This window comes from Nyctereutes procyonoides, unplaced genomic scaffold (assembly GCF_905146905.1).
Source record: "Nyctereutes procyonoides isolate TBG_1078 unplaced genomic scaffold, NYPRO_anot_genome, whole genome shotgun sequence".
NCBI classification, from domain to species: domain Eukaryota; kingdom Metazoa; phylum Chordata; class Mammalia; order Carnivora; family Canidae; genus Nyctereutes; species Nyctereutes procyonoides.
The window spans coordinates 14,651,431-14,677,343 of NW_026575142.1; the positions used below are offsets into that span (position 1 = coordinate 14,651,431).

Consider the following 25,913-nt stretch of genomic DNA (forward strand, 5'->3'; position numbering starts at 1 on the left):
ATACAAACAACTATAAGGCCAAAACAAGCTTACAAGTTAACACAAACCTACAAAACCAATGAAATTCAAGTTACCAACATGAAATTAATGTGGAAGGTGATGCTCTTTGCTAAAACTGAATCACAGTGACCACTGAGGTCCCACATGTCTGACGTGCATATAGTGTCATACTGTGACACCTCAATTCCCCATCACCCTTCTAGATTCAAACTCCCACAACAGTTTACCAATTTACCCAGTCTTCACTTGGCACAAATGCATCTCATGACCCTGTAGCAAAGGAATTCTACTCTATACCCACACAAAAACTAACACAAACACAAATTACAGACAAAGAAATAGTATGGCAGTATTTGTTTTCAAGCTGATTATTTAGGATACTTAGAGTATATTTATATTAGCTTTTCTGGATTTTTGTCAAAACGAAACATTTCATTTCTCATTCTTTTAGAAAGATCTCATGTCCCCGAGCACACGTTTGCAGACCCATGGCTCTCAGTTTAAGAAACACTTCTGTAGGATAGACCACTGGACTATGCGCCGGAATCACCTGGGAGGGCTCATCAAACACCGATTTTTGGGTCCTACCTTCAGTTTCCAATTCAGTATGTCTGAGGTGGGGCCCAAGAGTTTACATTTCTAACAATTTCCTAAGTGATACTGATGCTGGTGCTCCGAGGCCACTCTTTGAGGACCACTGCCCTTTATCAAATATTAGTTGACACCCTAGTAGCATTCAATTCAAGACAAATTTCTGTGGAAGGAGCCAGACAGCAATCAACTCAAGGATACACTCACCTCTGATGTGGGAAGATCAGCATTCTGTAGGGCTGATTGGAGACAGAATCATCAGCTTTGATCACCAAACAATTAGGCTGAAATGTTAGCCTTCGATAATGAAAACTGCAATTGTTAATTTTACTTGTCAACTTGACTAAGCCACAGGATGCCCAGACATTTTGGTCATGTATTATGCTGGGTGTGTCTGGGAGGGTACTTCTGGATGAGATTAACATTTGAATCTGTGGACTATTGGCCTTCCTAATACAGGTGGGCCTCATGAAATCTGTTGAGGACCTGAACAAAACCAAAAGGCTGACCCTCCCCCAAGTAAGGAGGAACTCTGGCCCAACTACCTTAAGATGAGATATGATTTTTTCCTGCCTTTGGACTTAGACTAAAACATCTACTCTTTCTGATCTCAAGCCTGTTGGCATTCGAACTGGAAACACCACCGCTCTCCTGGGTCTTTAGCTTGCCGATTGTCACAGTCACATGAGCTAATTCCTTAAGATAAATCTCTTTACCTATGTACATCCTATTGGTTTGGATTCTCTGGAGAACCCTGACTAATATAAAAACTAATGAGCCTTTCTTAGATTTTCACACAGACTAAGCCCAGAGGTAGAACGGGGAAATTCTCATTAATAAACCTCCGTGATCCGTCCACCTCCAGTCAAAGGTTTCTATAGCAACCTGAGTTCCAAAGCAAGGCTCAGGCCACATTTTCACAAACTACAGCTAGATGAGTGGAAATAAGTAACCCCTCGTGATCAAAAAAACGAGGAATTGTAATAAAAGACTAGCATCAGTGCCTGAGTTGAATTAATTCACCAAGATTTAGGACGCAGGGCACACACGCCTACTCTACCATAGAGATCACCTAATTGCTTGAGGTCAAAGCAACATTTTCACACCATTACCACTGTTTCATACATGAAAATATTTCTTTTCTTCTTTTTCCTGGATTCATCCAAACTCTGAGAGGCCACACAGCATTGGGTTAACAGTGTGAGCGCTCTGCTGTCTTGTGTTCTGAATGTCAATTTCATCCTTTTCTAGTTGTGATGACCTTGAACAAGTTAACCTACACAGGCTTGGGTTGACTCCTCTGCTCACTAGGAATAAGAATTCTAACCTGTATCAGTCAGGATCTAACCAATGAAATGAACTACTCTTAAGTATTTACAATAGGGTGTAATTCGAGGAATCCTTTCTACAGATGAAGGCGGAGCTGAGAGAGGAAACCATTACCTACCCTGGGGTGGAAGACAAGAGAGGAGATGAAATGCTGGAAGTCCAAGGTCATCTGAGGAAGCCGGGTCTCTGAGGGCTTGTCTGGTAGCTGCTGCCAGGACGGCCACCTGAGGCAGAGATGGGGGTGAAGGAGGGGAATTCTCTGGGATTCTTCTTCCCTCACCTTTCAATCCTACCAATGCCTTCTACCAAGCACACCATCCACACACAGCCCAGGACACCTGCCCTACGAATTGGATCTCGTGTGGCTCACAGCGGGGCTACATCTGGGGCCAAGGGGCCTGTGACTAGCACAAGCCTGCAAGGATTAAGTGACAACAGACATGAAGGCCGTGATCTGCTGGAGATGGCGGTGTCCCTTAAATTGTGTGTTTTAAATTGGGGTTCTTGTGCCTCACCAGCTTTTTCCTCACCCCCTTCAACAAATTTTCCACTCTTCACAGTTTCTCTCTGTCCTCCTACTCTCTCATCACCCAGTTCTCCCCGCCTACTTCCTCGCCCACACTCAACAGCAGACAGCAAGTTGGCTGGCCTCCCAAGAAGTCTGAGGGATGGCGGTTTCACAGTTCAGCCGCCAGATCCAGTGATGTCCTCCTCTCAGAGCCTGAATCCCTGCCTCCAGATGCCAGGGCTCAAAGGCACAAGCAGGACAACAGGACACATTGGCCCTTTGTCCTGAACTTCTCCCCGCTGACCCAGGCCCATCCCCAGTTGCCACATTAGAGTGCGTAGCTCACCAATCACCTCCTTTGAACACTTATCTCTACTTATCTGTAAAGAGGAGCAGGGGCTCCTGGGTGACTCAGCAGTTGAGCATCTCCCTTCAGTCCAGGGCGTGATCCCGGGGTCCCAGGATCGAGTCCCGCATTGGGCTCCCTGCATGGAGCCTGCTTCTCCCTCTGCCTTTGTCTCTGCCTCTCTCTCTCTGGCTCTCATGAATAAATAAATAAAATCTTTAGAAAGAAAGAACAGATTGGCCCCAATCATCCTAGGATATTACTATGGTTTGCATTCATGTAAGGCTGGAACCTGGCAAGTTCCCTGCCTGTGTTAGTCAAAAGCAAAAGTCCCCAAATTCTTGAGACCTGGTACAGAGCTGTTTTGTTTCCTGAAGAAGCATTTAAGAAGGTTATCCTCAGAGCAGCACAGAATATAATATTCTCAAATCCAACCCTTCTTATAAATAATTTGTAGATTCAAATAATTCAGAATTATGAAGGGAAAATTAGGGCAAGGAAAGTAATTCCATTGCATAAGGTCCATGTGAACTTGTGTGCCTGTGTGTACCTTTACCATCCTCAAAACCCTATACGTTTCTCTTACATACCTCTTCGCTGGGGTGTATAAAAGAACCACTCCTCTGGCATCGTCCTAAACAACTGGAAACCAGTCCATCAGCGTGAGCAACACATACCAGTTTAAGTCCAACTAGCAAGCAGCTGGCCAAAAATTCAACTTTTGCTTTGTATCAGATGTGATAAAAGTCAGGGCAGGGTTTTAGACATTTCAACTGGCCCTGCTCCACCTGTAGTGTGGTTCCCAAACCAGCAGCATCAGCAACACTATCTGTCAGGACTGCAATGCTCCGACTCCACCCCCACCCCCAGCCCATTAAAACAGAAAGTGCGGGGTGGGACTCAGCCTCCAGATGACAGTGATGTAGGTAAGATCTGAGAACAACTGTGTTAGGGGAAAAAAACCAATATAAAGCTGATTGATTTAAGTGAAACGCATCATTGGTCTTTTTTAATGACCTGAATTTTAATTTAAATCCCAGATCTCAGAGCACCTGCGTGGTTCACTGATTGAGCATCTGCCTTCAGCTCAGGTCGTGAACCCCGGGGTCCTGGGATTGAGTCCTTGCCAGGGAGCCTGCTCCTCCCTCTGCCTATGTCTCTGCTTCTCTCTGTGTGTCTCTCATGAATAAATAAATAAAATCTTTCTAAAAAAATAAATAAATAAATCCCATTTCTCCCCACAATCTGATATCTACAATCTTCCTAATGCCTATCTTATTCAGTACTCATTGTCCTGGGAAGACTTTTATTATTAAGGGAAGATAATTTCAAGTAAGAATACAATGGAAATTAGAATGCTGCTACCCTTGTCCTGTCAAAATGAACCAATTCCCCTCCACCAAACTGTCATTTTTTTAATGTCTGGGGAGAAAGGAAGGCCATATGCCTTTTCTAGGCATGTGACACTTTTGCCAGTAAATGCCTCTTTCCTATAATTGGGTTAACGTGCACAAGTGCCCTTTTGTACCCACCAAAACATAGCAGGTCCCACCATGGGAATGGAGCCATATTTCCTTGGTCTTTTCGACCTTGTAAAAGCGCTTCCTCCTTTCCAAGTAGAGGGGAGTTTTGGCAAAGAATTCTCCAGAGTGACAAAAAGCACTTTCTCTTCATTCTTTGGTTGTGCTGTTAGGTTTGAGGCCTTTCTGCCCTGAGACAATACACTGCAGAGTTACTTTATGCTGCTGTTCTCCACCGCGCCTTCTGCAACCCTTACAATAACAGGCCGCCTTCTTAACATCAGAGAACCTGTAGTGGCCGTGAATCTAAGTTGAATGTAAGTCAGGCCTGTGCTATTACTCCAACTCTTAGCTGGACTGCACTGAGAGGTTTGATTTAAAGAAAGTAATGAAAAAAAAAAAAAGAAAGAAAGAAAGTAATGTGGCTCTCCAGCTCGAAGGCCAGTGAGCAGGAAATGGACTCCCACATCAAGAGAATGCTAACTGCCCTGGCAGGCACACAACCCAAAAACTAATTGGGGAAATTTAGGAAGTCAGAGAAGATGAATAAATAGAGAAGAACCAACCAATTTCCTTTTTTCCTTTTTATAAAGACTATGATTGTAGGCTGTAATCTTCTTCTCATCACTAATGAAATGGAGGAGAAGGGGAATTTAAAATATGTGGTGGTGTTAAATAACCCATAACTAAATGCCTGGGCAACATCAAAACTATACATCTCAACTGGAAATACAATGAAGGGCCTAGGAATTTGATGTGTTTTTTTTTTTAAATAAAACTTTCTAAAAACAAAAGAACAAATAATGAAACAGAACAAAAAACTCAAAAAAAAAAAAAAGCTCCTTTAGTGCTAAACCAGAAATATATGATATACTTTTAAACATTGCTTCCAGTTATATAAAACCAGCTGTAACTCTCCATAGCCTCAAGTGAAATAAAGATCTGCTGGTTAGCTTGTTAATTAGATCATTCTAGACAGTCAATCTGGGCAAATCATCTAGTTCCAGAGTTAATGTTTCTCCTTGTAATTATCTTATGTCTGTCTACAACCATCAAATTAACCAAATAATCGCCGGGTATCCAATATGATATGCAGACAAGCCACAGAGCGTCTACCGGGGCTTCTCCTTCTGTTCCTTCTCCTTCCTCCATATATTACTACTATTAGGAAATAGTTCTGTCCATTTTCCCTTCTAAGTTTACTTGGGCCAGTAGAGGAAGATGGGCTGACCATCTTTAGAAGGATCTATTTGCAATGTTACAAATCCACCTTTTTTTTAATTGACAGTCACCTCTAATGGCTTCAAATGTTTCACCAAAAATGCCCTTTCAGTTTGAAAGAATACAGAGAACACAAAAAGACTGACATGCACAGACCTAGTGCTCCACAGTTTTCAGCGTGCTGTCTCATCCCACAGCCCTGTGAGGTGGTGGTTATTTTCCATGCATGAAAACTACCTCCTTGAGTGACTTTCCCAAAGCCAAAGGGCGAATAAACCCAAAGGAGCCCTAGAACTCAGGTATCTTGCTCCAGAATGCTCTGAGGCTGGGCTGAAGTGTATTTCTAGGAGGCAAATACCAAGGAAGGTAGATTTTTTTTTAATTTATTTTAGAGAGAGAGGGCAAGTGAGAGGAGGGGCAGAGGGGAGAGGGAGAAGCAGGCTCCCCGCTGAGCAGGGAACCCTTTGAGGGGCTCAATCCCAGGACCCTGGGATCACAATCTGAGCTAAAGGCAGATGCTCAACCAACTGAGCCGCCCAGGTGCCCAGGAAGGTATAATTTTGAATCCCTTAACATGAGCGTAGAATACAGAAGAATCACTGCCACGGGGTGGACATGGACAGAAATGTCTGAGCTTGACTTCTGTATTTATGAGGTTTATGTCTCTGAACTAGAGCTTTCTAACCATGGCATTGACATCCTCCACCCCTGCCTTCTCAATGCCAGTAAGAATGAGAAAATGAAGGTTTCTAGGGTTCCAGGTACAACGAAAATGGATGGCAACTGCAGAACTTCTCAGAACTCCCCTGACAATCTGTATTCTAGGTTTGTAATCCCAACATTTTGGGACATGAGATTTGTTTCATTTCAGAAAACCCAGATCCACACATAACTTTGTTATGTATGATGTTCGAGAATTGACAAAATTTCCGAATACTCCCTTCAAAATCCCTGGAGACAGGAGTCCAGTAAGTTAAGGAGGTTTAGCTTTAATGAGGCTAAGGTCTCACTGGGTACCATCTTGGCTGGTTTTTCACAGACTGGGGGATTGTTTCAGAGCTGCAAGTTCAAAACCCCAAAAGTCAGTTTAACCATAGGTAATTAGGCTCCACGGAAACTATTCATTCTACCCAAACTCTGTCAGCACTGATTTTTAATTAAGAGCTACTTTACTGAATTAAACTGAATAAAACTTTTCCTATAAATCGACACTTGCAGGTTCTAACCAGGACATCCCACTTCTATAGAAGTTTTTCAGTGAGAATGACATTCTTGGAAAAAGGTAGACATTTGAGGATGTTATGGCAATTATTACATGTGAAATAAGGGTGTGGTGGCTTTAATGCCTGGAGCAAACAGAAAGGACTCTGAAATGTAAAAAATAGTTGACAGTTCAAGGAGAGAAATTTCTCAATATGCATGCAACAAGGTCCAGGGGAGAGAAATGCCTTTCTTTCTTTCTTTCTTTCTTTCTTTCTTTCTTTCTTTCTTTCTTTCTTTCTTTCTTTCTCTTTCTTTCTTTTGTTCGTTTTATTTATTTATTTATTTATTTATTTATTTATTTATTTTTGAGAAATGCTTTTATCCAGAGCAAAAGAAATGAGATACTTGAGGGCAACATGAAGACCAGCCACATACAGCATCCCTTAAAGATGTAGAAAGAAGGAAGCCAATCAAGAGACATTGTCCCGGATCCCATGGCGAAGAGGGGATCCCTGGAGCTAGTACTTATCCAGTACTCCTTTGTTTCATTTAGAATGCATTTCATGGTAAGAAACAGAAAAATATACTCAGACCAGCTAAAAACAATAAAACTGATTTATTGGTTCCTGTAACTGGAAGTCAGAGTTGGATTTGATTTAGTGCATTATCAAGGATCTAGGTTGTCCTTCCTTCTGTCAGATACTGTGGAGGAGCTCAGCTGGGGCTGTCAACCAGAGTGCAAACATGTGGCCTCTCCGCGTGCCTTGGACCTCTGCCACGGTGCTGAGATCCAAGAGGGAGCATCCCAGATGGAGTATTCAAAGGGACCCAGGGGGAAGCTGCAAGGCTCCTTCCTTCCTTCTCCTTCCTTCCTTCCTTCCTCTCTTTTTTCTCTTCCTCTGACAGAGAAAGAGAGAAAGAGAGCACAAGCAAGGGGGAGCAGCAGGCAGAGGAAGAGAGATGCAGGATCCCCACAGAGCAGGGAGCCCACTATGAGCCTCCATCCCAAGACCCTGGGATCACAACCAGAGCCGAAGGCTAATGCTTAACCAATGAAGCCACCCAGGCATCCCAGCTTCTTATGACTCAGCCTTAGATATCTCAAAATGCCATTTCTATGCCATTCTATTGGTGACACAAGCCATGAAGGCCAACCCAGAGTTAAGGGGAAGAGGAATAAAGTCTTACTTCTTGAAGGAAAGAATAATATACATGTACAGAAAGGGAGGAACCCTTGGAGACTCTCCACCACAAGGTGACATGGCCAAGCACCGTAGAGATGCTGCCTATGCAGAAATCTCGAATTAGCCACCACTGCCAGTGTGCGGAAGACCAAACTCTTGGCCTTTGAGACCCTCTCCCTGACCCAATTTACTTTTCCAGGCTCATCCTCCACTATTCTCAGCCACTCATTTTTGCCTAAATCAATCCTGTGTTTTTCACCCTTCTTACCCCCGACCTGATTATCCCCAGCTTGGGCGATCGCAAACCTCCCTGAACTCATCTACCACAACCGACCAGGCCTCTCCCATGAAGCAGTTCCCTGGGTGATATACCGTCTTAAAGCATGGTGCCAGGAAAGAGAATGGATAAGGAAAAACAACTTTTGCTCATTATTTTCTTGGTTTAATTTTTCACAACCAACATTAGTTTTATAATATAAAAACAAAACGTTTTAAGCAAGTGTAGTAGAAATACATTAGAAAGATTGGTAGGGGCTAGAATAACACCAAAGTTTCATTTAAAAAAAAATTTAACTGGCAATACTAAAAAACAAACAAACAAAAACCCTATCTAAATGGTATTACCTCATGGCTGTATTCTCTGTTAATATTGCACTATTTAGCAATGCATGCCTTCCCCTGGTTTATCATTTCCATACTCTAGCATTTTCCCTGAGACTGTTCAGTGGGTGTGAGGAACAGCCCTGGGAGGATTGGAAACTTTGAGCACTGCACCAGGCATGCCCTGCAATCTGCGCAAAGCATTTGACAATTGAGCCATCAAATAAAAATTTGTCCTTAGCCCCGAGCCCGGGCTCACCATCTTTTATAAGCATGGAAAGAGGGGCCAGCTATGAATCATACCAAGGCCACTTCCCTCTTTAGGCTATTTCACAATGGAGAGCCTTGAAAATTGCCATCCCAGAAGAGAGAATCTGCTCTTTCCCTGGCTCTGTTTTACACAACCTAAGCTCTGTCAAGAGATTCTTTTGCTACCTCGGCCTTTACTCAACATTCACTCCCTTGAGTTAAAAAACAACAAAGCAGGGCAGGGCAGCCCCGGTGGCGCAGCGGCTTAGCGCCGCCTGCAGCCCAAGGTGTGATCCTGGAGACCCGGGATCGAGTCCCGCGTTGGGCTTCCTGCATGGAACCTGCTTCTCCCTCTGCCTGTGTCTCTGCCTCTCTCTCTCTGGGCCTCTCATGAGTAAATAATAAAATAAAAAAAATCTTAAAAAAAAAAAAAAGCAGGGGCACCTGGGAGCATCTGCCTTCAGCTCAGGGTGTGATCCCCCGGGTCCTGGGATCGAGTTCCACATCAGGCTCCCCCACAGGGAGCCTGTTTCTCCCTCTGCCTATGTCTCTGCCTCTCTGTGTCTCTCATGAATAAATAAATAAAATCTTTAAAAAAAAAAAAAGCAAAGACACAGTGATATAGCTTCCATAAGGCGATCCTTCAAGCCTTCCTCCAGTTTTCAGACAGGAGTACGACACATTCCTAACTAATGCAAAGATCTCGGATTTGTCATGGCCTGGAGAAAAGGAAGTCTGCAGCCTCCTCAGGATTAATAACTCTCACTGAGAATGCACACCTCCTTCTAACCCAAATTCATCTTGGTGGGTCCTGGGTTGGTCCACCAGCCTCTTCATGAGCTCCGTTGAAGGGAAAGTGCTGCGATAACCCATTTTACTTCTCCCCTGTATCTGGTGGAGAAAGCAGATGGTAGACGAGCCCGTCCTTGCCTTTGTAAGGTATCACAGGACATAACTGTCAACAGAGATGCCCTTGATGTCTGTAAATGAGGGAGATGGGTGCTACCACCCCTGGAAAGAGCTTTGGGAAAAGAAATATGAAAGGGAGTCCCTGAATATCCCCCTGTGTCTGTAGCTTAAGCAGGTATTCCTGCAGTGAATAGTGTGAGAAATACAAGTTTCCCTCTTATACTGACTCATCCCCACACAAGATGCCACCTGGGACATCCAGCTACGACGACAAATCCCCATGAAGCTCCCAAGGGGACAGGAAAAGGGACAGCAATGGATAAGTACACCTGGTTATGTCAAGATTCTAACCTATCTTCAATAATCTAAATCTTTCCTGGCAGTGTGGAAAGGGAGATGGCAGAGAGCTACAGAACTTTCTAGAGTAGAAATACTTAGCTATAAAAATGGATCAGAGCCTACTCTCAGGGCAGGGTGACAAGGCCACACTGCCCCCATCCATTAACCTCCATGCCCCAGCCCCCTCGCACATGTTTACCGAGGTGGAAAGCTGGGGGACAAGGGTGTTATGATAAGCCAAACAGCTGCCAGCTGGGAGCATGGCTGTTATATGGTTGTCTAGACTTTTACCCCTTGAGTGATGATGAAACAGATGGACAAACTCACAGAATTTCCTCACAACGAATTCCTCTCAGAGAACTCTACTTGCAAAAATACTTCGTATGATGGAAAAACTCTATTAATTGGGGCTACAAAGGCCAAGTGACTTGCAAACTACTGTAAAAACAAAGTCACCTGTGGCCCCTGACAACTGCATGGCTTTCTAACCCCATGCAACCCAGGACTCATTGAAAATGTGACTTTAGAGCAAAATCTTAAAGGAAGTGAGGGAATGAGTTACAGGGGCATCTGGATGAACAGCTTTCCAGACAGAAGAATGGCCATGCAAAGGGATCACAGGATTTCTCTTGCCCACAATCTGGATTTTCACCCCTATGGGCAAGGCAGAGAGGCCAGAGCAACAAACACTTGTGAGGGAAGGCACAAGTTGCCCTTTTAGGCCTTTGGGATGACAGAGAGAAAGGGATTGGTAGTTCCAGGTGCTTGGACTCCTTCCTTTTTCATGCTCACTTCCTCTCTGAGTAAGCCCATCTCCTCCCCTGGCCCAGACCTCCCCTGTGGTCCCTACTCAAAGATTCCACTTCCTACTGGACATCTCCAGATGGGTGTCTGACAAGCATCTGAAGTCCATATTAAAAGGAACTTAAGGGGGATCCCTGGGTGGCGCAGCGGTTTGGCGCCTGCCTTTGGCCCAGGGCGCGATCGAATCCCACATCGGGCTCCTGGTGCATGGAGCCTGCTTCTCCCTCTGCCTGTGTCTCTGCCTCTCTCTCTTTCTCTCTGTGACTATCATAAATAAATAAATAAATAATTTAAAAAAAAAAAAAAAAGGAACTTAAGGGCAGTCCGGGTGGCTCAGCAGTTTAATGCTGCTTTCAGCCCAGGGCGTGATCCTGGGGACCTGGGATTGAGTCCCACGTCGGGCTCCCTGCATGGAGCCTGCTTCTCCCTCTGCCTGTGTCTCTGCCTCTCTCTCTCTCTCTGTGTGTGTGTGTCTCTCATTAATAAATAAATAAAATCTTTAAAATAAATAAATAAATAAATAAATAAATAAATAAATAAATAAATAATAAAAGGAACTTAATATCTTTCCCATAAAGCCTTTCCTTTTCCTGCTGGATTCAGAAGCCTACCCTATCACCCAAGCCAGAGACCTGGGAATCCTATTTGTCTCTTCTCTCTCCTTCATTGCCTGTATCCAACTAGATACACTGTCCTATTAATTCTACTTGAATTTCCAGAATCCCTCCTCATTTCTGTTTCCCTTGCCATTATCTTCCATCAGACCTTGATCACATTCTCACCAGTCCCTAGCCTGTCCAAAACGGCCTTTCTAAAACCAAATCTGACCATGTCACTTCCTTGCCTAACATTCTTCAATGGCTTTCCACAGTACAAAGTCCTGACCCCTTAGAGTGATACACAAGACATCCTCCCTCTGGGACACAGCCTCTGTCTCCTCTCAGCCTCACCTCTGATCATTCTCCCCTTAAACCCTGTGCCAGCCCCACCATACCACGTGTAGTCCCATGAAACTGCCATTTGCATGTGCTGAATACCTTTCCTAATCTTCTCGGTCTGGCTTATTCTCATTTCCTCTCCAAGACAATTGGGACATCACCTCTACTGAGAGGAACCTCTTGACCTCCTTGGGAGTCTGTTAGTGCCAGCCAGCCCTCATTGTACTCTATTAAGCACTGTCATTTCCCCCACCTACACCTTGAATTATAACAGTTTCTCTTTCCCTCACTAATCTTTGAACTTATTTAAGACAAGAGCTATTATCCCTGTTTGTCAAACAAATGGGAGCCACCTTAGAGTCACATTTAAAAAAAGAAGAATGGAAGGATTCTTGGCCTACAGGAAAACCCAGGGTTTTTCTTGGGCATGGGGGCCAGAGCAACTGGAGATATTACACTAGAAGTGCAGAGGAGAGTCCCAAGGCCCAACAATTCTGGGGAGCAAGATTTGGGCAGGAGACCAGAGCACTTGAGCTTCAGTAAGAGACCAGGGCCTCTGTATTAAAACATAGGAGAATTAATGTTAAATGGTTTTCATTAAAAAGTACAGAGTGTCAGAGAAAACATAAGCAGTAAGGTTATTATAAGTCCTAGATATATCAAGTGAGGAAATATCACCTAAAATATTCATTTGGATATTAAAAATATCTGTGTTTATGAGAAATGCTCATTGTCCCCCATGGAAAACAAAATCATTTCTTTAAATCACTGAACATGTATCAGGTAAACTGGGTTATAAATTTAATTTCATTACAGCAACAAACCCTACACAGGCAGGAGGATCTTCACTGCTTATTGCACACATGGCAAATTTTTCTACTCAAAACTTTCAAAAATCAGAGGTAAGATGTAATTCTCAAGAAGCAGAAGAAAGCTGACCCCTTGATTACACAAGGGCAGGACTATGACTGCCCTTACAAAATAGGTTTTTGTGAAAATAAGTAAGTTTTTATTGTTTAGAATCAAGAATCTTGGCTGATCAACTAAATAATGTTTGTTGAGCACCTTCTATGTGTCAGGCAATTGCGCTGAGCCCCACACGTGCATCATCTCATTTAGAGAGGGTCATAGTAAAAAAAAAAAAATAGAGAGGGTCATAGTCACAGCCAACCATGGCTGAATTGCATGCCTTTCCTTAGAACTTACAAAACATCCTTTCCTTATATCCCTACATGACCCATGACACCTCCAGTCCCATCTTCCAGCTATTACTTACAGTTAAACCAAACCAAACTGTGACCTAAATCAAGGTTCTGCAGTGTTTTAGATACGCTAAGCAGAGAACTAGGAAGAAATGCTATAAAACTTAAAGTTATGTTTCAATTTCAAAAGGGAAAAACTTAAGACACACCTTTTCCCTTTGCAAAATAAGTTTCAGGATCTCAAACAGGATTACAGCCAGGCAAATACACTTCCACATGCTGATCAGTTTGAACCAAGATTTCTTTTGGAAACACATTCTAATAAGTCACCTTCACGTGAAAAGAAAGATTTCTTTTGGGGGCCTTGGAGGGGTGGGTAACAGTATTTATTGCAGGGAATAGAAATTTATCTTAATCTAATGAGTACTGTTTTCTTTTAAAAAAAAAAAAAAGATTTATTTATTTGCTCATGAGAGACAGAGAGAGAGGCAGAGACACAGGCAGAGGGAGAAGCAGGCTCCATGCAGGGAGCCCGATTTGGGACTTGATCCCGGAACTCCAGGATCACGCCCTGGGCCGAAGGCAGGCGCTAACCTGCTGAGCCACCCAGGGATCCCTGAGTACTGTTTTCTAATTGGCCTTCTTGCACACCTATTTGTCATTTTCTGTCTTCAAAATAAAGAACTTCTTCTAGAGGGATGCCCAGCTGGATAAGAACCTGACTGGGTGTGGAACCTATCTCAACAAGCACACTGTCCTCTGATGCTCATCTGCCATAGGATGTGGCTTTCTTTCCTTTTCCCAGCAGGGAAGTTGAATCTGTAGTAAGCCATTGCCCCACTCTTGGGGCTGTTCTTGGGATCAAGTGGGCTTCAAGGTTCAAATGTATGACCTTGAAACGGAGGCATGTTCTATATGTGTAATGAGCCAGCTGATGTGGGAATTAAATGCCTAAGTTTCAATTTAAGGATACTAGAAAATCAACTCTATATTAAGCAGCATGCTATGGATCATACCAGCCTAGACATACAAGTAGTCCTAAACCAATTAATCCACAGCTATTTATTATGGAGCATCTACCGTGTTCCAAGCACTTGGCTACGTTCTTCAGCTCACAGTGGTGTTTAGCATTTCAAACCTGTAAGATCAATTCCTGTGTGCTAATTGATTTTACATATAAACTGAATACTTTGAAGAACTTTAAGTTTCAATCTCAACCTTTATCCTCCAGGAGATCATGCCTGACCCTTGCAGGCCAGGGCAGGTGTCCTTCAGGACTGAACTATGTGCATATTTCTGTAATTGGGCTGACCTCATTATTTTACAGCTTTCTTTGTGGGTCTCTCTGTTCCAAAACTCAAGCATGAAATCCATGTGGCAAGAGACTGCTGGCAAATCCTCACAGCTGCACCTAACACAGTGCTGCTATATGGATTTTGGCTGTACTGGATTTTGGTTGAAGATATGGGGGGAAGTAGCATATAGATGGGGGAAGACCACAGCCATAAATGGACTCGAGTCAAACTTCAAGATTAAGGACTTTTCAGACTATGGTAGTGATTCTTTTTTTTTTTTTTAAGATTTTACTTTTTTTTTTTAAGATTTTATTTGTTTATTCATGACAGACAGAGAGAGAGAGGGAGAAGCAGGCTCCATGCCAGGAGCCCAACGGGGGACTCAATTCCGGGACTCCAGGATCATGCCCTGGGCCAAAGGCAGGCGATAAACCACTGAGCCACCCAGGGATCCCCTAAGATTTTACTTATTTATTTGACAGAAAGAGAGCACGTGTGAGCACACGCAGGGGGAACTACAACAAGAGAGGGAGAAGCAGGCTCCCCACTGAGCAGGGAGCTCACCACAGGGCTAAATCCCAAGACCCAGGGATCATGGCCTGAGCTGAAGGCAGATGCTTAACCGACTGAGCCACCCAGGTGCCCCTATGGCAGTGATTCTTAAATGAGTTTATTTATTGTCAGATAAAAATCAGTAAGTACCAAAGAATTAACATAAATTTACAGATAGCAAGGTTTCATTTGGGAGCACTGAATCCATTTCCTGTAACCTAATAGTTGGCCAACACGACTTGACTTTGGTACATAAATACCACTGTGTTCTCTACACAGCAGGTTACCACTGAAGTTAGAGGTTAAGGAGCAGACTCATATGTTAAAGGGTGGCACCTACTGGCAGGATGTCATACTGCAGCTCAGTTCTATTAGACCTTAAAGAAACACAAGGGGGGCAGCCTGAGTGGCTCAGCGGTTTACCGCTGCCTTTGGCCTGGGGCCTGATCCTGGAGTGTCAGGATCGAGTCCCTCGTTGGGCTCCCTGCATGGAGCCTGCTTTTCCCTCTGCCTGTGGCTCTGCCTCTCTCTCTCTGTGTCTCTCATGAATAAATAAATAAAATCTTTAAAAAAGGAAAAAAGAAACACAAGGGAAACATTGGTGTTAGTTTGAGAGTTTTTCTGATCCCCCACATCCAAACCTTCTCCCTATTTGGGTGGAATCCGCCACTGTAAGCAGCACCAACCTCCACTAGAAGCTGAACTAGATAGACCCTTCTCTCCCCAACCTTGGGCTTAGCTGATTTAGATGGAATCAGTGATGTTGAATCTTAATAAAAGATTCCAGGAAGGGGGCACCTGGGTGGCTCAGTGGTTGAGCATCTGCCTTTGGCTCAGGGCATGATCCTGGGGTCCTGGGATCGAGTCCCACATCAGACTCCTTGCAGGGAGCCTGCTTCTCCCTCAGCCTGTGTCTCTGCCTCTCTCTGTCTCTCATGGATACGTAAATAAAATCTTCAAAAAAAAAGAGAGAGATAGAGAGAGAGAGATTCCAGGAAGAAGGAATAGATTTGGGTTGCAGCAATGGCAGTATCCAGCAGGAACGGAATATTCTAATCAGATTACTTCTGCTGCCGGCCTTCCTTAATTCCCACCTATGTTCAGCATCTCCTTTTCCAAACTTGTCAATTCTGTGAACTATCCAACATCTTCCCAATAAGTTCTTTTTCCATTTAAGGTACCCAGAGTACATTTCTGTCACTTAGAATCAAGAATCCTGAACACTAAAAACGTTTCCTGAGTGCCTTCTCTGTTCATGTATTGTGCTAAGCCTCACATGCATTATCTCATTTAGTCCTGTGTCAGCAGAACAGAACGCTGTGAAGTAAGCGTAGAGGAGGAAATAGAGGCAAAAAGACGAATTAAGTTTCCCAAGCCAAACAACTAGTTTGGAAGAGCCAGATTACAGAATCAGCCAGTTTGACACTAGAACTAACTCTCTTAATCATTTCATGACCTCACAAAGGAAAAAATTATGAGGCTTTTGATAGTACAAAATTGGAAAATAAGGGGCGCCTGGGTGGCTCAGTGGTTTAGTGTCTGCCTTGGGCTCAGGTCGTGATCCCGGGGTCCTGGGATCGAGTCTCACATCGGGCTCCCCACAAGGAGTCTGCTTCTCCCTCTGCTTGTGTCTCTGCCTCTCTCTGTGTGTGTGTCTCTTATAAAAAATAAATAAAATCTTTAGAAAGAAAAAGAAAGAAAGAAAGAAAGAAAGAAAGAAAGAAAGAAAGAAAGAAAGAAAGAAAGAAAGAAAAAGGAAAGAAAAGAAAAGAAATTGGAAAATAAGACTTGAAACACAGTCCTCCAGTCTGTGGGCCTTGTGAGCTAACAAACTGGGGAAAGAAATCCTGAAAACGTATAAGGAAAATGAAATACTAAGGAGACAATCTTACCCTGAAGCTAATGAAGCTTCTGTGCTCTTCATTTGCAGGGAGCTCCTTCTAAAACTCTAAATTTAACTTTGTATTTATAAATGTGTATCCTTTTCCTTAAAGAAGGCCCCTCAAAATAGTATAAACTTCCGACTCTACAAAACCTGGATCTGTCCCTGGATGAGAACAAGAATTTATCAGATTAGGGACTCATTACCTAGCTCCAGATTTGGAGATCAAGCAGAGAATCACAGACCTACCAGAAAATGGAAAACAGCACAAACATCCTTGAAAACCACTCCTACTCTCCTGTGCCCCGGGGGAGAAGAGAGAAGTAGAAGTTATTTCTCACCACTACAGGCAGGGTTCAGGGCACAGTCAGGAACTCACAGGTCCCCTTTTTATTCAACAAAAAGAAAGGCAAGATGTATATGTACCCAGCAGGTACAACAGCAGCCAGGACTGGGTGTGAGTCCTCTGCCTCAGGCCCAGACAGTCATCTGGCCCTCTTCTCATGAAAAAGCTGGATGTGGTCTCAGCTCTCAAGATGAGAGGACAGCCAAGCTTCATCAGGGAGATAGGAGGATCTTGTCTTCATATAAAATGTTGATATTTTGTCATTGTTATTTTTTGCATCGATTTTTATTTTTAAAATTTCATTAAAATAGTATTTATCTTGATCACCGAGTTTTTTGGTGCTCCCTTACATTTGGTGCCCAACATGAGGGCCTCACTCACTTTGCCCACACCATGGTCCTGATGAGATCATCAGACATGGAAAGGCTGGAGTTTCCCCAAAACATCAGTAATTCATTCAGTTACTCACCTATATTTCCAAGATAGCACTGCCCCCCCAAACTCAAACTGCAGCACTGTAATCCAGATGTACCATCATCTTTATATTTAAGTCTTATAAGCCCTTATTACTTTAAGGGAGAGGCAAAGAAACCAAATCACATTACTAAAGCATTACTGTTTGGAAGATTCTTGGCCCTAGGGCAGGCTTGTCCTACCAAGACAAACAAGGGTTAGGCCAGTGGTTCTTCACCCTAGCTGAACATTAAAATCAGTTAGGGAGCTTTTTAAAAATGCCAATGCCAGAGTCCCACTTTCAGAGATTCTGATTTTATTGATCTGAAGTGATTTCCAGGCAGGCTTTTAAACAAATTTGTATTAAAATATACTAGACAGACCACAAAATTCACTCACTGTTAAGTTCAATAATTTTTTAGTAAATATATACAATTGCATAGCCACTACTACAATGACATGCAGATCCTTCTCTTCACCCCAAAAAGCTCCCCGGTCAGTGCCAGTTTGTAGTAAATTCCTGTTCTCATTCTAGTTCCTCATTCTGACACCACTAGTCTACTTCCAGTCTCAATAGATTTCATGCACCTGTATTTAAAAAAAAAAAAAAAAACAACTTCCCAAGTGTTTCTAGTGTGCAGACATAATTAAGAACTATGATACTAGGACAGCCTTGGGTAGCTCAGCGGTTTAGCACCTGCCTTCAACCCAGGTCCTGATCCTGGAGACCCAGGATCGAGTCCCACGTCGGGCTCCTTGCATGGAGCCTGCTCCTCCCTCTGCCTGGGTCTCTGCCTCTCTCTCTCTTTGTGTCTCTCATAAACGAATAAAATTTTTTAAAAAAAAGTTGAAAAAAAAAGTCTTGGGGAGAGGTGCCTGGGTGGCTCAGTTGGTCAAGCATCTGCCTTCGGCTCAGATCATGATCCCAGGGTCCTGGGATTGAGTCCCACATTGGGCTCCCCACTCAGCAGGGAGTCTGCTTCTCCCTCTGCCTCTGTCTGCTGCTCTGCCGACTTGTGTTTTCGCGCTCTCTCTCTCTCAAAGAAAAAGAAAGAAAGAAAGAAAGAAAGAAAGAAAGAAAGAAAGAAAGAAAGAAAGAAAGAAATCAGTCTTAAAAAAAGTCTTGGGGAAATGAAATAAATTTTGTGACAAATAGCTTATAGTCAACTTTACAGAAATAGTAAGAAATGAAAGATGCCTGTATGTATATCTACACCCCTAATAAGTATAAAATGACACATTTCTACACCAGCCTAGGATACAGAACTCTTTTTTGCGTGGTAAAATGAGAAGCCTGCTATGCTATCTTCAAAGTCATATTCATTGCTTAAAAATTAACAAAGAAACATATACCTCAGACTGAAAATTTATGAGATTACAAAACTACTGTCTTTAAATGTTTAAAAATCCCTCAGGGGGAAGTTTCTAGGGATGTACAAAGTATCTTTATTATTACATTCCACAAACATGGCTAGGATAACACACTAGCACAGAAGAATCCTAAAGAAAGTCACTGACAAGTTATCGCGTGGAGCTGATGTCCTTCTGTCATTTTAGGCATGCAGGGCAAGCAAGCACTTGTAAAGAAGTGAGCCTGAGGAACAGGAATGAACTGGAAAGAATTCACAGAAATGCCAGCCCCAGAGGTCTGTAAATGCATGTGAGTAAACCACAGCCAGAGGCTGCTGGATGAGTCAATGCTTTTCAACACAAGCAATTCTTCTGCCTCCGTTGGCCAGAACAGTGAACCGCAGACAGCACCAGCTATCAACACAACCAGTTCATGGGAAATGTTATGGGGTGCAGCTGGAACGTGACTCCACCCAGACCGCTCCCTAAAGTTGCAAAGCTTCAACACAGTGCCTCCAGCCAAGGAGGTGCTGTCTCCAGTTGGGCCACCAAAGTTCTCGAGCAACAAGGGTGGCAAGAGTCAAGTCGCAGCTTCTGAGGGAAAGTGGCATGTAACTATGGATAAAGAAAGTTTGAGTCTTTAGTTGAGGGGACCGTCCAAAACCATACTTTTTCTGTACTCCAGTTTTATTTATTTTTTTAGATTTATTTATTTATTTGACACAGAGAGAGAGAGCTCACGCACAAGCAGAGGGAGCAGCAAGCAGAGGGGGAGGGAGAAACAGGCTCCCTGCAGAGCAGAAAGCCAGATGCAGGTCTAAATCCCAGGACACTGGGATCATGACCTAAGCTGAAGGCTGATGCTTAACCAACTGAGCCACCCAGGTGCCCCTGTACTCAGGTTTTAAATTCCCAATACTTATTAAGATATTGGGAAGCAAATATTCAGCTATTTTCTCCTCTGATTATCAATTCTAAATTCTTAGTCCCCAGGAAAACTTCAAATGACTTTATTTTTTTAGATTTTATTTATTTATTTTGAGAGAGAGAGACTGTGAGTTGGGGGGAGGCACAAAGGCAGAAGAAGAGAGAGAACCTCAAGCAGACTCCCCACTGAGCACAGAGCCTGACATGAGCCTCTCCACTCTGAGCTCATGACCTGAGCCAAAATGAAGAGTATGACACTTAACCAACTGAGCCTCCCAAATGCCCCCAAATGACTTTTTAAAAAGTCACCTGAGGAGATGGGATAAAGAAGGTTGACATACTCTAGCCTACTCTCCTCACTCCAAATCATTAGCAATGACAGAAAATAATTTTAAACAAATAAAACAGAAACAATGAAGGTAAGCAAAGAAAGATAGACTCTATGGCAAGAAACACGAGCCATCCCTGAAAGACACAAGACAGATGAAATCAGATTAAGTAGCCTAAAATATATATAGGTGAGTACAGTGGTGGAGATGGCTCCAAAGGGCCTCAAATTAGAAGATATTGGGATGCTGTGTGGATGAGGAGGTTCTGAGCCTTCATCAGAACTGGTTTGGGCCAAAAAGAAAAAAGAAAAAAAAAACTGGTTTGGGCCATTGCAGTAGGAAGAGTGGGCAGGTGGTCCCATACACATACACACACACACACACACACACACACACACACACACACAACAAATTATAGGAGCAGGAGGCCCCAGAGGCATATTTTGGGCCAGCATTTGGGTTAGGAGGTCAGGGGGTCAGGGCAGTATTTCTGGTAGTTGATCTCACCCAGAAAAAAAGGAAGCATCTCCCCAAGATAACTCTACTGATTCACCCTGCCCAACCTCACCTCTTGCTCCTATCCTATCACCAGAGGATAGCACATTCTCAGACACACTATCTAAACCTCTGAAATCAGAAATGAAAACACAATCACAAACCACCAAACATTTTAATAAAATCCTTATTGTGACAGAATGAACACAGCAAAAGACAGACTTAGAAAGCCGACATGTGGGATAGAGAAATTTTCCTGGAAAGAACAACAGGGTAAAAGAATGAAAAGTTTAACAGAGAAATAAAGAGTACATCTAGAAAAGAGAGAACCTGAAACATGGAACCCCTCAAACAAACAGTAAAAGATTTCCCAGAGCTGAGGAAGTACACATATCCTTGGAATAAAAGGATCAACCTTGATATATTATAGTGAAATTTCATAATACCTAAAAACACAGTACCTAAAATTAACAAGAATCAAATTAACATCTGACTTCCCGTTGACAAAACCACATGCAGCATAATCAATGAGTGACATTAACAGAAATGGCAGAGTAAGGACCTCTGAAAATCCTCTCCTACATAAAAGTAACGAGAACACAAGCAAAAATTGTCAAAATCAGGGATCCCTGGGTGGCTCAGTGGTTTAGCGCCTGTCTTTGGCCCAGGGCGTGATCCTGGAGTCCCAGGATCGAGTCCTACATTGGGCTCCTTGCATGGAGCCTGCTTCTCCCTCTGCCTGTGTCTCTGCCACTCTCTCTTTCTCTGTGTCTCTCATGAATAAATAAATAAAATCTTTTTTTAAAAAATTGTCAAAATCAACTTTTCAGAACCCTTTAAATTAACTAAAGCCTTGCAACAATCTCAGGAAGGTTCATGTAAGAAAGCAGCTGAATCTCAGTAACAAAAGTAGGCTTACAAGTTTTTGTTTCATTTAAACTTGCCTTAGTCCCATCCCTCTGTTTCCAGCCCTGTGGTAGACTTGAAAACCAATAGCCCCACAATTACAGCAAAACACAGCCATCAAGAATCCTCTGAAGAGCACAGAACAAGATTGGAGCTCATGCAAAGCCCAACTCACAGACGACTGTCACTGCTTGATCTAACAGTTCCCTGGAAAAATTCACTCACAAGTCTTGTCTTTATTTGGCCAGCCACAGATTCCACTTAGTACAAATAACATTTTCCCCCAAACACATTTGTTAAAAACAATCAGTGGCAATTGTTTAATACCACAACTATCTGGGGTAGTGACAACAGTTGGAGGAAGCAACCAAACAAATTTAAAAATTAAAAGGAAAAGCTAGGGAATGAGATGTTCATAAGGGACTTTGAAACTTTCCAACATATTTCTGTGAATCTAGAAGGCCACCTATGTGCAATGGGCTGTGTAAAACCCTAAGTTCTTGCCTCTGGCTAATCTTGAGGCTCTGCTCAAGCCAAAAAGTGAAGGCTGAGGTAGGGTTGTAATATACTTACCCAAACATTGAAGGCTTAAAACCCATCAGTAAAGGTTTGGAGACTTACAGGTTCCAAGAATTTAAGGAAATCTTTCCAATTATTAGCTGATCAATAAGCTAACAGAAAAGAGACTTCAGTGGCCACACACAACAAAGAATATAGACTTTACGAAATTAGTTCAGAAAAGTTATTAAACAAACAGCAACAACTAGAAACCACAGAAAGGAAGAAGAATGTGATTTCTAGAGTTGTCACATTAAATTATTTAAAATGTCCATTATCAACAAAAAAATTATCGAGTGTGCAAAGAAGAAAGTAAGGCCCATACACAGGAAAAAAGTAGTTGGTAAAAACTGTCCCTGAGAAATCTGAGACACTAGACTTACTAGATAAAGACTAAATTCTGCCATTTTAAGAATATTAAAATAACTAAAAGCACCATATCTAAAGAACTAAAGGAAAGTATAAAAATGATGTTTAAAATAGAGAATATCAATAAAAGATAAAAATTATTTTTTTGAAAAATAGAAATTCTAGCATTAAAAAGTATAATAACTGAAATTAAAAGCTCACTAGAGGGGCACCTGGGTGACTCAGCCAGTTAAGCATCTGCCTTCAGTTCAGATCATGATCCCAGGATCCTGGGATGGAGCCCCACATTGGGCTCCCTGCTCAGTGGGGAGTCTGCTTCTCCCACATCCCCTCTTCCTGCTCATACTTGCATATACTCTCTCTCTTTCTCTCTCTCTGAAATAAATAAATTAAATATTTTTAAAAAGAAAAAAACTCACTAGAGGGCACCTGTGTGGCTCAGTTAGTTAAGCATCTGCCTTTGGCTCAGATCATGATCTCAGGGTCCTGGAATCAAGACCCCACATTGGACTCCCTGCTCAACAGGTAAACTGTTTCTCCATCTCCCTCTGACCCTGCATGTGCTCTCTCTCTCTCTCCTAAATAAATAAATAAATACAATCTTAAAAAAAAAAAAAACTTACTAGAGGAACTCAACAACAGATTTCAGCAGCCAGAAGAAAGAATCCATGAGCCTTAATACAGGCCAACTGTGATTATATCCTTTAGGAACAGCAAGAAAAAAAAAAAAAAGAACAGCAAGAAAAAGGGGGTCCCTGGTTGGCTCAGTGGTTTAGCACCTACCTTTGGCCCAGGGTGTGATCCTGGAGTCGCGGGATTGAGTTCCATATCAGGCTCCCTGCATGGAGCCTGCTTCTCCCTTTGCCTGTGTCTCTGTTTCTATCTCTCTCTGTATCTCTCATGAATAAATAAATAAAATCTTTTAAAAGGGCGGGGGGCAGCCCGGGTGGCTCAGCAGTTTAGCGCCTGCCTTTGGCCCAGGGCATGATCCTGGAGACCCGGGATCGAGTCCCACATCAGGCTCCCTGCATGAGTCTGCTTCTCCCTTTGCCTGTGTCTCTGCCTCTCTGTGTTTCTCATGAATAAATAAATAAAATCTTTAAAAAAAAAAAAGAACAGCAAGAAAAAATAATGAGGAAAAATGAACAGAACCTCAAGACCTATGGAACACAATCAAGCATACCAATATACACATAATGGGACTCCCAGAAGAAGAGAGGGAAAAGGAATTATTTCAAAAAATAATGTCTAAAACTTCCCAAATTTGATGAAAAACACTAAACTACACATTCAAGGAGCTCTATGAAATTCATGAATATGGACAGACATAAAGCCAATGACAACAGATTGCGGAGCCCCAAAATAAATCTTTGTATATATGGTCAAAGGATTTTCATCAAGGTGCCAAAACTATTCAATGGGAGAAAAAAAACAGTCTTTTTAAAAAATGGTGCTGGGAAAACTGGATATCTATATGCAAAAGGATGAAGTTGAATCCTTACCTTACACCATTTATAAAAAAATTAACTCTAAATCAAAGACCTAAACATGAAAGCTAAAACTTTAAAACTCTTAGAAGAAAACATAGGAGAAAAGCATCATGGTGTTACACTTGGCAATGATTCCTTGGGCATATCACAAAAAGTACAAACTAAAAAAGGAAAAGAGGGGGATCCCTGGGTGGCTCAGCAGTTTAGCACCTGCCTTCTGCCCAGGGCATGATCCTGGAGTCCTGGGATTGGGTCCCACATCGGGCTCCCTGCATGGAGCCTGCTTCTCCCTCTGCCTGGGTCTCTGCCTCTCTCTCTCTCTCTGTGTGTCTCTCATGAATAAATAAATAAAATCTTAAAAATAAATAAACATGAAAATAGAAATAAAAAAAGAAAAAGATAGATAAGCCAGGCTATGACAAAATTTAAAATTTTTACACACTGAAGGTCACTAGAAGTGAAAAAGTCACCTACAGAATGAGATAAAATATTTCCAAATGACATATCTGTTAAGGGGTTAAAATCTAGAATATACAAATAAGTTCTACAACTCAGCCAAAAAAGCAAACAATCCAATTCAAAACTGGACAAAGTACTTGAAAAGACATTTCTGTAAAGATGATACACTGTGGTCACTGAGCACCCAAAAAGATACTCAACATCATTAATTATTAGGAAAATACAAATCAAAACCACAATGAAATATCATGTCACACTCACTCATTAAGATGGTTATTATTTTTTAATTTTTTTAAAGATTTACTTATTTATTTATTTATTTATTTATTTATTTATTTATTTATTTATTTATTTATTTTAGAGAGAGAGTATGGGAGAGGCAGAGGGGAAGAGAGAGGGAAAAGGAAAGCATCTCAAGCAGACTCCATGCTGAGCACAAGGCCCACTGCAGGGCTCCATCTCATGGCCCTGAGATCATGACCTGAACAGAAACCAAGAGTCCAATGCTCAATCAACAGAGCCACCCAGGTGACCAAGATGGTTATTATTTTTTTAAGTACAATATAACAAATATTGGCAAGGGTTTTGAGAAATTGTAACCCTCATGCATTTTTAGTGGGAATAAAAAATGGTGCAGCCACTGTGGAAGAGTATGGTGGTTCAAAAAAATTAAACATAGAATTACCTCTAACACCACTTTGGGTATATATGCAAAAAAAAATTGAAGTAGGGACTCAGGGATTTGTACATCAATGTTCATAGCGATATTGCTTACATCAGCCAAAAAGGGGAAACAACCCCAATGTCTATCAATGGTATAAACATACAATGAAATAGTATTTAGCCTTAAAAAATTATGAAAACCTGATATGTCCTACTACATGGATGAAATTTGAAGATATTATGCTCAGTGAAATAAGCCATACACAAAACAAAACCAAAAAATTGTATGATTCCATTTACATGAGACAGTCAAATTCATAGAGGCAAAAGGTAGCATAATGATTGCCAGGGGCTGAGAGGAGATAGGAATGAGGAGGTAGTGTTTAATGGGTATAAAGTTTCAGTTTGGAAAGATTAAAAAGTTCTGGAGATGGATGATGGTGATGGCTTATACAACAATGTGAATGTACTTAGTGTCACTAAACAGTACACTTGGAAATGGTTTAAGTATTTAGTATATTTAGTGTTATGATGCATATTTTCTCACAATAAAAAAGGCTTTACCTTTTTAACTGGTGATTCCAATTTTCAGACTATTTTTAGGAAATAGAAAAAGTAGGCAAAGATTTAGTTGTCAGTATGAAAACTGTCTAAATGTCTAGCAAAAGAAGAGCTTACAGTAAACCATACAACTTCTCATAGTTTGAATATTATGCAGTATTTGAAGTGTTAATAAAGAATTCTATTAATGCTAGAAAATGCTTCCAATGCTAAGCTGAATTGAGAAGAAGAAAAACAAAATACAAATCAATAGATATATACATTGGAATAGATCATCTAGATCTATATGTCTCAAGAAGAAATACCCCAAAATAGCTTAAACGTTTTTTTAACCT

The 25,913-nt window shown here is 42.0% G+C and overlaps 1 long non-coding RNA gene across 1 annotated transcript in view; it reads right to left on the reverse strand.

Moving 5' to 3' along the window:
- LOC129498662 (uncharacterized) overlaps window positions 1–25,913 on the reverse strand; it is a 137,081-nt gene that overhangs the window by 75,809 nt on the left and 35,359 nt on the right. Inside the window, exon 4 of the long non-coding RNA XR_008662171.1 lies at window positions 2,039–2,144. This is a non-coding gene — a long non-coding RNA (uncharacterized LOC129498662). The remainder of the gene's footprint in view (window positions 1–2,038; window positions 2,145–25,913) is intronic.